The 11,076-nt window shown below is 42.3% G+C and overlaps 1 non-coding gene across 1 annotated transcript; it reads left to right on the forward strand.

Moving 5' to 3' along the window:
- Positions 1-10,910: 10,910 nt before the first annotated feature.
- TRNAK-CUU lies at positions 10,911-10,983 on the forward strand. Its single transcript has one exon. It is a non-coding gene; the product is annotated as a tRNA-Lys (tRNA).
- Positions 10,984-11,076: the final 93 nt, after the last annotated feature.

Raw genomic sequence — 11,076 nt, forward strand, 5'->3', positions numbered from 1 at the left:
CAGAGTTCACAGAGGTAGAACTATGAGAGCTTTCGAGAGTTCAGACAGCAGGCTTGACTTCATGCTCTTTATACATTCTGGGTTCTCATCAACTGTATGTGTGGGGTTCAATTTCTTTCATTTGTAAAAGAATTAGAGTAGGTACTTTTATATTAGGACAAATATACTTTGTTATCCTCAAATCTATGTATTAATATTTATGAGGAGAAAAGAACTCTGCACAATAAAACCATTTCCGATGTGTCAAGTTTTATAGTGAGTCATGGGTCTGTCTAACCAGATAAATGTTAACAGGACATCCTGGAGGCACCATGCAGTTTTTCCAATGCTTCTAAGTTTTTCTTTTTTTCTTTTCTCTTCTTTCCTTATTTTTCTTTCTGGCTCTGCATGAAACACAAAGGCAACCCAAATTTTACCGAATACTAAAATATGTGCTAATGATAGTTGCAATCATGTACAAAAAGAAAGAATTGTAAAGATACTCTGGAAGGACTTTGTGTTTGATAACATCTCTGCAAAGTAGATATTTATTTTAGAGCACAAATCCTCTTTCTGGTGACATTTATTCATTTGTACTTTTTCTACCCTTACTTCTACTCTTACCTTCCCATGTGCTTGGTATTGGCTACTTTTTTTTTTTTTTTTACTTTTACTCAAAAATAAGAGACTTCTCTAAAAGGCTAAAGGGGATATAATTTTGTTTGGTAACGTGCTTTTTTCTACAGAGTTCTCACATCTACTTTGAAATGATTTTACATTTCTTCCCAACAGAATGCTGACAGACTCCTCAGATCAAGTAGACAGTAGACCATGGGCCACCAATGAAAATGGTGTAGGCTTCACCAGAATAGAACAAAATCCAGCTAATATGTATAAACAAGATGAACAATTAAGAAATTAATAAGTTTGTTATTTAGGTTTTCTTTAAAGAATAAACTTTGGGGTTTCTTTAGCAAGAATGACCCTTAGTAAACATTAACAAATTGAATTATAATTGGTTTTTGCAAATGTCCTCAAATATCTGAAGTATTTTATTTCATATCAAAAAGTGATAATCATCAATCTAACCTAAAAGATAAACGTGCAATTAGTTGAGCTTCATGCAACATTTAACTACAAATATTAACATATTTATACTTAAGTACTACATGATAATTATTCTTTCTGACTGGCTGTGGGATAGTGGGCAAGTTACTTAGCTTCTCTGAGCCTTACTTTCCCAATCAGCTACCTAGGGATTAACAATACCAACAGCAAATCATTGCTTTGAGAAGTAAATAAAACAACATCCAGCATGTGTCCTGCTTATCACAGAATGAAAGCAAAGCAATCACGGCAGGTCAAATGACCAGCAAGTTCTGGAGTCAGAACACCTGTGTTCTGGCCAGGAACCACCAATTTACAAGTTTGATACTGGGCAAGGATTTTCTCTTTCCTGACTCCCAGCTTTCTTACATTGAGATGAAACAAAAATGAGCACGTGAAGTCCCCTGCGTACGGCTGGCCGTTGGTAGGCAGCTACCGGATTCCCTTTCCTGATCCCTCCTGGCTCTCTATTTACTATAACATTCAAGGGGACAATAGCAAAAAGCTTGACAGATTTCTACTGAGGAGAGAAAATAAATAGTGTCGTCAGTGTATATAGGTGATTTCAGACTGTAAGAATGGTGGTATTCCCTGAGATAAATCACAGTTTTACACAAAGGAAGCCTTTGTGAAAAATAGGTGGCATCTCAGAGCTGCCTAAGAGGATGCGTGTGGCAAATGCAGAACAATCACCCTAGTGAGATGGAACGGTAGCTATGGCTTGCACATCCACGCCATCACTGATCCTATAGCTAGCTCATTTAACGGACTCAGCCTCACTTATGGGAATTGGGTTGCTATTCCCCGGTTAGTGCAATGCGAAGGGCTCAAGATGTATACACTGATCCTAAAGCTGGAAACCGGGGCGCCTGGGTTGCTCAGTCAGTTAAGCATCTGCCTTTGGCTCAGGTCATGATTCCAGGGTCCTGGGATCAAGTCCCTCATCAGGCTTCTTGCTCAGCGGGGAGCCTGCTTCTCCCTCTGTGCATGCACGTGTGCTCTCTTTCTCTCCTCTCTCTGTCAAATAAATAAAAATCTTAAAAAGAAAAAAAGTAAGTAAAAAACGTCTGGAAACAGAATCCAGTTTTCAGAAATCTCATCACATCCTTGAATTTCTCACTTCCAACAGAGTTGTGCCAATGAGGTCTTAGACTTAAGACCTGCTATACCTTCTGGCCACTTCCAATGGACCCTCTTCCTGGGGGTCAGGGTGGGGAATGGGGGTTTGTGGGGTATTTCTTATTCCTGTTTCCAATCTTATACCGCACATATGTCATAATACAGGCCGAACACACATATGTACACAGATATACACTTACAGTCTCTTCAACCTCATTTAATAAATTGTCCTAAAATTTGAATTCCACCTCTCCACCTGTCTGTTAGCCTAACATATTTGATGGCTCTAGCTTGATTGGTTCTCAATCATTTCCTGAGCCTGTTTCTTTGCAGCCCCCTTTTCTCAGGGCTGAAAGCCAGGCAGACTGACAGAGGAATAAGTAAACATTAAGCCTGATCTCTTGGGGTCATTTTTGTTCTCTTGGGAATATGCCCTAATCAACCGTGTACTGGAGCAGTATTCTAAACTTTCAAGTTCAGGTCACAAAAACATTCACATGTAAAAGAACTTGAGAAGATGTAGCCTTAGTTTTCCAGTCATCCCATAAGGTTTTCTTTGTTTCCATTTAACAGAAGCATCTAGGTGCACTAGTTTATACGAATTCATAATAGTTAGTGAAGATTTAATCTCCCTAATATGAGTAATCTTCTTACCACCTCCTTTGCATGCAGATGCCCCTCAAATGATTTTCCTTATTGAAGCCAAAAGCTGCTTCTGATTGGCCTAGGCAAAAATGGGGTTTTATGCTGCTCACATAATTGCTGCAGGTTGGTCTCCCGGAATTATTTTCTCAGGGAAAATGCTCTGAACAGGCAAGAGAAGTCCTCTGACCACGTCTTGCTATCAGAGGCATAGACTCTGAAACCTGGAAGTTCCTCCAGATGCCATACAGACCAGTCTCTTAGTTTAAGTGAGGAAACCAAGGTTTCATAGCTAATGAATGGTGAAGCCAGAGCTGAAACAGAAATCTTACAAGTCTTATGCAATGTCCTTTCTTTCAAAAAAAGGTTATATTTTTTAAAGAATTTTAAGCTTATTTATGAGAGAAAGTGTGCAGGAGTAGGGGGGTTGGGGGCAGAGGGAGAAGGAGAAGCAGACTCCCCACTGAGCAAGGAGCCTGATGCAGGACTCTATCCCAAGACCCCAGATCATGATGTGAGCCAAAGACAGGCACTTAACCGACTAAGTCACCCAGGCACTCAAAGACAGGTTATTTTTATCACCAGCTTAAATCCCAGAGAACTTGGGCTTTATTGATACACAAAAACATAACATTATTTTGTTTATAAAATTAATTTTTAATATACTGGAAAACTCATATCTAAGAACTATTCATTGAGCAGCTTCACATGTCTGGCATTGCACCAGACACGGGGACAGAAAGGTTTGGAAGACACCATCCTCAACTGAAAGAAGCTCAGGAACCTCCTGGATATACCTGTTGAACACGACTTGGGATGTTCATGTCCATCTGCATTTGAAGCTGGAAACAGGTAAGGTAGGTTGTCATTAAAGACGAGTGGATCATGGAAAGCAATGGAATGCCCCCTGTTCTGTTCAGAAGACACGAGTTGAGTCCCAGTCTCCCATTCATGAGTTACATGACTTGGAGCAAGACTCTTTAATCTTTCTGTGTCACACTTCCTTCATTTGTAGAGTAAGGGTCAGAGTAGCCAGAGTGATTTTGAGGGCTAAATGATATAATACATGCAATGTGCCTTGAACTCAATAATTGTTACTCACATTCCCTGTTGTTGAAAAGCAGATGTAGAAATCACATCTACCTTCTGTACTTGAAAGACTTTTTTAAAATTTCAAGTTAGTTAACATAGTGTATTATTAGTTTCAGAGGTAAAATTTAGTGATTCATCAGTTGCATTTAACGCCCAGTGCTCACCACATCAAATGCCCTCCTTAATGCCCATCACCCAGTTAGCCCAACCCTCCACCTACCCCCCGACAACAAACCTCAGTTTGTTCCATATAGTTAAGAGTCTCTTATGGTTAGCCTCTCTCTGTTTTTAAGTTGAATGAAACAATGTGTTCCAAAATAATTTGTAAAATATTATTGTTATGTTTCTTTTACCCCAATATTATCATAACCGTTAGCTTACTCGTTTCTTTCCAATTCAAGCATTCCAAGCACTTAACCAAAATCCATCTGTCCACCTTCCAAAAACCACAAAGACCAGAATAAGGAGAGGATAATTTAAGGAAGAAGTTGTGTTTCTGTCTGCCTGACCTCGTTGCTATTGGTTCAAAGTCATTTTTGCATTCACTAAGCTCCCAGAGAATTTAGGTGGTAATTCCAGTCTTTGATCATATCAAGATTTTGTTTTTGTTTTTTGTTTTATCTCTGTGGTGTTTACTGAAACACTAATCTATATTTGTCATAAATATATTAAAGATAATAAGATATTAAGGATTAATAAAGATATTAATACTTTTGTAACATGTTGAACCATGTAAAATTGCCAATATTCAACCATGTTTGGATATGTAAAAATGGCAGTTTCGTATGGTCAAACCCAAATTTTTTTTAAGATTTTATTTATTTATTTGACAGAGAGAGAGATCAACAAGTAGGCAGAGAGGCAGGCAGAGAGAGAGGGGGAAGTGGGCTCCCTGCTGAGCAGAGAGCCCAACGCGGGCTCCATCCCAGGACCCTGAGATCATGACCAGAGCTGAAGGCAGAGGCTTAACCCACTGAGCCACCCAGGTGCCCCTCAAACCCAATATTTATTCAAGAGTAGTGATCATAGGAATATTAGAAAGTGTCTTGGGGTGCCTAGGTGGCTCAGTCAGTTGAGTGTCTTCCTTTCACTCAGGTCATGATCTCAGGATTCCGGGATCAAGTCCCACATCAGGTTCCCTGCTCGGTGGAGAGTCTGTTTCTTCCTCACCCTCTGCCCCTCTGCCGGCTTGTGCTCTCTCTCTCAAATAAATAAATAAAATCTTTAAAAAGAAAGACTTTCCCTTGATAAACATTTAGCTATAAGATGGTTTCATAACACATACCTGAGGGCAGCTTATAGGGATCTTTCAAGCAATCCATTTGGGATGAAACTAAGCCCAGTGTCTAGAGTGGAATGCTAAGTGGAATAATGGAGGTTATACTAGTTGGGAATTAGGATATGCAGGTAGCAGTGCCTGCCGTGCACTGGATGAGTTGAATCCCTAAGGCATATCATGGAAGCTCTCTGAATCACAGGTCCTCACACCCAGTAGAAGAAACCTTGAATGCATGGCTCTGCCTATTTCTTGGAGTCAGGCAAGAAGAGCCTGGCCTGCCTCTACGTGGTAGAGGCCCTGCCCCAGCACACCTTGTCCCTCCAAAGAGGAGTCTGTGAGTTCATGCCTTCCTGGAGCTTGTGCCTCCTCCCAACCCATGTTCCAAGTACCACAAACCACAGAGTCCCTGCTCAGATCTCCACCCCCAGGGAACAGAGCATGGCAGCACACACTGCCCTATGTGGAGAGGTGGCCGAGACCATTGTCTGCGGAGATGCAGATCCATGTGGATATGTGGGTTAGAAAGACCACACTGCTACATGAAGACTGCCCAGAGTGAGGACCAGAGGGGAGAGGAGCAGGGTGGGTGGCAGTGCACAGGAAGGGGCTTCAGCCAGCCCTGGTACTGCCACATTCTGATGCACTCCTTCTAGGGGTCTGAGAATTCTAATGTCATAAGTCCTTTTGAAGGTTCTCATGTGTCATCTTGGCTAGGCCATGTACCCAGATATCTGGTCACACACCAGTGTAAATGTTGCTGTGAGGGCATTTTTAAGATGTGGTGACAATTTCAATTAGTGGATTTTGAGTAAAGTAGATTACCCTTTCTGCCATGGGTGGGCCTTTTCCAAGCAGTTGAAGTCCTTAATGGCAAAGACTGTGGTCCCCTGAGAAAGGAGGAATTCTGCTCCTACATTGCCTTTGAACTTGAGCTGCAACTGGAGATTTGGGACTTCTATCTTCCATAACTGCACGAGCTGATTTCCCTAAAATAAATTTCTCTCTTCTGCTCTCATACTATATGATATTGATTCTGATTCTCTGAAGTATCTAATACAAAGGTTTACTTTTCAAGGTAAGAGGATAGATCATATTTTATCCAGCACTGAATTTATAGAGATTATATATATATATTAGACATGTATTATTTGGACCTCTCACAAATGGTCCCACAAATATTAGGGCTGAGCCTGAATATGTCTGCAGTTCCCACACTGTGAACACAGAGGTCCTAAATATGTGTGCCTTAGCTAAGTGCAGCGAGTGCTGTGTAGATCCCCATTGCTACCAGATGGTCAAACCTTGACATTAAATCTACAGAAGAATCAAGGAAAGAAGGCAAAAGGAAGAAGTAGTAGGGTGCGGTGGAAAGGCCATAGACTTGGCTAATTAAACCTAGAGCCAAATTGTGCTTCTGTTATCCACAAGGTGTGAGTGAATGATCCACGTGAAAATGGCTTGTAACTCCTCTGTGGCATCGTTTTCATCATGTGGAAGACAGAGGAAACAAGATGGGTCTCAAAGATTGCTGTGAAAACTACATATGTGATATCTCTGAGTGACTTGCCCAGCTCCTGAAGCAGAGTAGGGACCGAAGAACTAGATACTTTGCTAGGGCTGCTGTAACAAAGGCCTACAGACTAGTGGCTTAAACAGTAGAAATATGCTGGCTCACAGTTCTGGAGGCCAGAAGTCCAAGATCAAGGTGTAGACAGGCTTGATTCCTTCTGAGGCTGTGAGGAAGAGCCTGCACGGTGCCTCCTTCCTAGCTTCTGCTGGCTTCCTGGCAACATCTGGCAATCCTTGGCTTCATCTTTATGCAGCATTCTCCCTGTGTGTAGGCATGGCTATCTATTCACATTTTCCTTTTTTTTTTTTTTCTTATAAGGACAGTCATATTGAATTGGGGCCCACCCTAGGGACCTCTCTTAACTTGATTATCTACAAAGATCCTGTTTCCAAATAATGTCACACCCATGGGCACTGGAGATAAGGACTTCAACATCTTTTGGAGGACATGATTCAACCCAGAACAACAACTACTAGCAGCTGTTACCAATGAGCCAAAGTAAAATACTGCTTCTCTGGGTTCCAACAGAGCAGCAGTAGCCTCTCCTGCCATATTAACTCTTCATTTGGCAAACTCGCTCTCAAGACCTGCTACTTCCATGCGCTGTGCTCAGTGCTAAGGATAACAGCACACAAAATCAAAAAACAAGAAACAGACCTGGACCCTCCATCAGGAGCTCGCCTTCTGTAGGAAGGAGCTCTGGTGTAGGAGCTCCATGTAGATAAATAACAATATTAGAAGAAAGGCATAAAGTGACAAGTGTCAACAGAGCTAGAGGTGACTTCCCATAGGATTCTAAGGTCTGAAGAGATGCAATGAATCTAAAGAAGCTTTAGGGAATTTTTGAGGAGGTGGCATTTGGACTGGTCCTTGAAAGATGGTTACAAATTGGCCAGGTAAAGATGGAGGGAAAAGGCAACACGTGAAAAGGAGGACATAAAGCTGTATGTCCGTGTGAACAAAGCCACATAAAAATGTCCTCAGTATCTCGTGCACTTCAAGTCTTAGCTGGGCTTCTGTACCTCCTTCCCACCTCTTCCCCTCGTACCATCGCTTTATGCAGAGACTAGGAAAATCGAGTCATTTGCCAGCCTTCACAGGACCTAGATGAGCTAGATATGACTCACTTTATAGATGTGCAAACCAAATCAAATTAAGTATAGTCTACCCAGTAATCACAAAGGACTTCTTTTGATATCCTTGGGTCATGTAAATGAGCAATTCAGGCTCAAAATTATATCTTTTAATCAAAACTCTCCCATTGGGTAGTAAGACAAATACATATACTCTTAAGTCCTGAATTAATGTGATTTTTTTCTCTTATGACTTTGAATCTTATCTACAATCAGATCTGAAGAATTCTTAAGTAAGAACCAAATATTATATTTCATAGGACAGTATATTTTTAGGATAATGGTATTCTCAGAGCTTAACAATAGCAAATAAAAATAAACAGGACTTGAGAGGAACAGACACACATAAACTATTTAGATCAACAAAAAGTCACACCCAGTGTCAGAGAAAATCATAAACCCACCCTGGAATGAACTCTACCTTTAGAGGATGGTTGAGATTTTCCTGAGGGACCTGCAGGAATCCTCTGCATTTTGTGGACATTTGAATAAGGTGCAGGTGCAGTTGAATAATGACCACAGTGAGGCCATGGAGGTCCCCCATAACACTTCAGCTATCACTAGCTTGTTGGTCTGTGCTGTTCTGTGAAGACAAGTCAATGGGGTTTAAATTAAAGCACACCAAAAGGGGTGCCTGGGTGGCTCAGTTGGTTAAGTGTCTGTCTTCAGCTTAGGCCATGATCTCAGGGTCTTGGAATCAAGCTCCACGTTGATCTCCCTGCTCAGTGGGGAGCCTGCTTCTGCCTCTCCCTCTGCCCCCACCCCACTCATGCTCTTGCTCTCTCTCTCTCTGTCAAATAAATTAATAAAATCATTTCTAAAAAAACCCCAAACAAATAAAAAATAAAGCACACCAACACCTCTTTCCACATAGTTAGAATCTTAGTCCTCTGAAATACTTCCCTTCTCACAGCAGTGGAATATCATCCCTTCTCATGATAACCAAATCATGTTACCAGGCAGCCTCTCTCCAGAGAACTGGGAGGACTCAGCTGGGAGGACTCAGGGCGAAGAACAGAAGTAGCCTTTGGAACTAAATTCATTCAAAGGCAGCACAGACAGAGAGACAACATCCAAGGCGGTCACCAGTGACCATAATTTCCATAAAAACGACATTAACATTGGTCAATGCAGATAAAGAATGTCACCAGAATATGAAATCGTGTTCAACTTGACACAAACATCTTCATCTTCATTTGCCTATGTCTTCACACGACAGCCCTTTGGGAGGAATTGTATTCAGCATATGTCTTCTTTCTGGTCTGTGACGAGTACTTGGTGAACAGAAATATGGGGAGGGGGTACTGAAATGGTAGGAGGATGAATGACAGGTGATAGCAATAGCTAGACCCCAGGGGACCAGCACATCATCAAAGTTTCTGAGGGACAATTCTGTCAACACAGAGTGACATAGAGTTCTGGGAAGAAGGCTGGGTTTGTTTTCATACTGAGAAAGGAGTGCAAACATCCACAGGCATGTCATTCATGCTCACGATTTAAACTAGTTCACTGTCATGTCTATGATTGTGGGCAAGACAGCAGCATAGTCCCAGGGTCCTGCCTCAGACACAGTGCGCTGCTCGCACCAGGCGACAGTGAGGGCTCTTGATGATCAGGAGCAGCTGTATTCTCTCTGACAGCTGGTCCCAAGTGCATTTCTCGGCACACGCATCCCCTACGCCCATGAGTTGGGACACAGGCACTCTTGGGCCCCTTCCTAAAGACCCACAGTGACATCACTGTGCTACTTGGAGCCTGTGAGGCTGGGTTCATCTCAAGATCCCCCAAATAATTTAATCATGACAACTTTCTACATGTAACACCTATTAATATTTGATGAACAGTTCGAGAAATTCTGCTTTGCGGTAATTTACACATAAACAATATTTTATGAAAATCTTTTGAAACCTGAAAGGGTTTTTATTATTTTTCTTTTTCTTTATTAATTCCCTTTTTATTAAGAAGCATTTGTGCTAACGTCGCTTCTTTTTTTTTTTTTTTTTCTGGTAACACAGGATTGATTTTTTTAAAAGCTTACTGTTTTACTCACCCATTTTGATGTATACAAGCAATTCTGTTACAAATGGAGGTTTTGGGGCAGCGGGGAGGCCCTGGGTGAAGTTGTTGCTATGAGGGTGGCCGGTTTTCAGATGCGGAGCATGGTGGAGCCCACTACAAGAACAGAAGTGAACCTCTGAGACATAGAGAAGAGACAAAGGGAGAAAGGATGGAATGGGCAGAGCCGTGTATCCAGGAAGGAGGAAAATTCAGGTCCTAAACCTGGACCAAAGCCTACACCCACAGCTCTGAGGCTGGAATCCAGCCTACTAGGCAAGCCCTCTTTCAGACACACGTACGTCATGGTGGTACCCAACCCAACTCAGGTAGCCTGTGCTTTCTGGATGAGGAGAAGAACTTAAAAGAAGATGGTGTAGAAACAGTTGGGAGGGCCTCAAAGCACCGCAGCTGAACACTGACTGCTACACCTTGTCTGCACCCACGGCTCAACCCACTTGAGCCGGATGCTGCCCAGTTTCTGACAGGGGGCTTGCTGGCCTCTGCTCGCCCTTTGAGACCAGCACCCCAACCTCTGCCCCCTTTGTTAATGGCTTGTTTGTTGCTCTAACATTAAAGGTGATTAGGAGAGCTGGATCTTCCAGAGGAAATTAAGTTATACAACCAAGCTTTCAAGCTTGGTATCTCTATGTTGCTCCCCTGGACTTCCAAAGCGACAGGCCACACTTGCCCTGGGTCAGGAGGTGGGGGAGAGGGAGTCTCTTTCTGCAGCTCTTTCCTACCCAGCACCTCCCCAGGCTCCAGCCCTGCTTCTAGACTCTTCTTCCCTCAAAGCCCACCTCTTCCTGCATGATGTCCCGGGCACCATGTGACCCCTCACCATCAGTCCTCCCACCACCACCTTCATCCAAACTGTCAGGCTTAATGCTCAAAACATCCTAAGAACTTTCTGATTCAGCTACATCATGGGGTACCTTGGTTGGCTCAGTTGGTAGAGCATGTGACTCTTGATCTCAGGGTTGTGAGTTCAAGCCCCACACCAAGTGTAGAGATTACAATAAATAAATAAATAAACAAACTGCCTCATGAGGCTGCTCTGAAAATTAAGTGGTTTTTATGCTTTTTTGTTTGATACTTGC

This window comes from Mustela erminea, chromosome 16 (genome assembly GCF_009829155.1).
Source record: "Mustela erminea isolate mMusErm1 chromosome 16, mMusErm1.Pri, whole genome shotgun sequence".
NCBI classification, from domain to species: domain Eukaryota; kingdom Metazoa; phylum Chordata; class Mammalia; order Carnivora; family Mustelidae; genus Mustela; species Mustela erminea.